Source organism: Solanum tuberosum, unplaced genomic scaffold (assembly GCF_000226075.1).
Source record: "Solanum tuberosum cultivar DM 1-3 516 R44 unplaced genomic scaffold, SolTub_3.0 scf00360, whole genome shotgun sequence".
Classification (NCBI taxonomy): domain Eukaryota; kingdom Viridiplantae; phylum Streptophyta; class Magnoliopsida; order Solanales; family Solanaceae; genus Solanum; species Solanum tuberosum.
The window spans coordinates 472,782-475,117 of NW_006239282.1; the positions used below are offsets into that span (position 1 = coordinate 472,782).

Below are 2,336 nucleotides of genomic sequence, written 5' to 3' on the forward strand. Positions count from 1 at the left end.
AAGTTGTTTAGATAAGTTAAATTAATTAATGTAATTCAAACTTTTAAATAAATAATTAGTTGATACATATATATCGTTATAAATTTCAGTTTTTATTTATAGGAAAAAGAATTGGGACGCACTCCCATTGAACCAGAGGTTTTCAAAAAGACTCATGTCAGGAAGAAAGAAAATGAGTCGGATCCGGATGTGTGGGTGGAGGAAAGGGCCGAACGAACTTTTGTAAGTTATTTAATATGAATAATATATATCAATAGTGAATATATTTATGATATGTATATATATTGATGTCAATATTTATATTTAATATGCAGAATGACTTTCATAAGTTCGTCGATGAGAATCTAGATAGTTTGGTTCAATTGACACCTGAACTGTCCACTCAGATTTAGAAAGAAAAAGTGATAGGGGGGACACACAAGGGTAGATGCTATGGTCTAGGCTCTCGCAATGATGTTAGACGCCTTCAGTCAGGCTTAGAAGGTATTGGGTCGTCACGTCAAGGTGAGGCACTTGACGGTGTTCAGATTGCTGCTATGTCGGATCAAATAGCTAAACTTACAGAGGCACTAGCAGAGTCGGAGCGGAAAAGAGTAGCTGAACAACAAAGCATGAGTGAGACCGTTCAGCAAATCAAAGAACAAGTGATGGACCTAGCTCGTCGACCTATTACTTCGGCTCCCAATGACACCGACGACGAGAGTGATGAGGATGATTATGTAGATCTCACTCCCTAGTTTAGATCTCTGGAAATTTATGAACTTTTTGAAATTTTAAAACGAATTTTAAAAGACTTTATAAGTCTTTAATTTATGATTTAGATACTTTTGAATGTTATTTTAAGTTTGTTGTTTTATGTTTTGTTTAGATTGTTTATAACTGTGTGTGTTTGATTGAGCTGAATAGTGTAGAATTGAATTGAATTGCATTTGCAGGTGGGCAACAGCAGCTGCGAGCTGCTACTGCGAAAAATATTGCAGAAAAAGCGACGGACAGCGTGGTTTAGTCCGTTGCTTTTTTGGGTTTAATTTTTTTTAAAACCCAGAAAAGCGACGGACAGCGTGGTTTTGTCCGTCGTTTTTTTGGGTTTTTAAAAATAAAATTTCCAGAAAAGTGACTCAGTCCGTCGCTAAAAGAGACGCAATCCGTCACTTTTTTAAAAACGACGTTGTCCGTCGCTTTTTAGCGACGCAGTCCGTCGTTTTTTGAAAAGCGTCGAGCTAAAAAGCGACGGAAGTGACTGCGTCGCTTTTCCGTCTATTTTGACCAAAAAAGCGACGCAGTCCGTCGCTTTTGGCCGTCGTTTTTTGACAATTTTTTAGTAGTGTCGTTGGGATTAGACGGGTATCATCACGTCCATTTTTAGATCGTGACATCTCTGTAAGAACTGCAATCTTGATCTTGCTGCAAGCAGTGACCTGAATTCCTTCCTATCTTTCTCAATTAATTAAAGACTTTATTAGTACCATTTTGTAATTCTCATCAATACATGTTCTTCATTTAATTGACTCCCTCATAAACTTTTCTACGCAACTTTCAAGGCATTGAAATTCTTCATACAAAGATGATCCACATCCCAATCCATTAATTTCGGCACAAACTTCGGTCCAAAGTATTACTGCAATGCTTTCATAATTTTTGCAAAAAATATCGCTTGGAAATTCTTGAAGAGATACAAATTTGTACTTAGCAAATATCAGACTAAAATAAACTGTATTAACATCTTGGAAATGAGGCGTAACGTTTTGCACGGTACGAGTAAACTCCAAGATGGATCAAATCATCTTTGTTCTCCAAAATTTTACTGAAAACTCTTTGTCAACAATATCTCATTATTACCAAATATACAAGCTTCCAATTAGACACTTAAACCTTTCTTTTTTCCTTTTCAATTTTGGTTTCCAATTATCTAATTACTAGTGAACTAAACTTTCAATTTTGGAAATATAATTACCATAGGTTTACGAACTACATTATAATTTCCTTACAGAAAATAAGAAATTTAAGGTTAATTAGAGCTTGTTTGGACTCTCAACTACTTTTGGATGTAGGTGTTTTTTTTGTTATAAAGTTTTAAAGATTCAATAAAGTCAAGGAAATTTTAACCTAATTAAATATAAAACATATATACTTTATTTTTTCTTGAAAAGCATGACTTTTTAAAAAATAAATAAATAAATAAATCATGACTTTATTAAACACTCCAAATTCGAGAATAGAAAACAAATATTAATAACTGATAAGTTGTCAAGTGATGGAAGAAAGTACGAGTTGCATCAAAATTTAAAATAATGTGGTATCTAGAAACATGAGCAAGAAGAGGAATGTATTTTATG

The 2,336-nt window shown here is 33.9% G+C and overlaps 1 long non-coding RNA gene across 1 annotated transcript; it reads left to right on the forward strand.

Annotated features, from left to right (window-relative positions):
- Positions 1-66: 66 nt before the first annotated feature.
- On the forward strand, positions 67-622 carry LOC107063437 (uncharacterized). The gene is made up of 2 exons (XR_001475282.1): positions 67-222; positions 315-622. It is a non-coding gene; the product is annotated as an uncharacterized lncRNA (long non-coding RNA).
- The last annotated feature ends 1,714 nt before the right edge of the window (positions 623-2,336 follow it).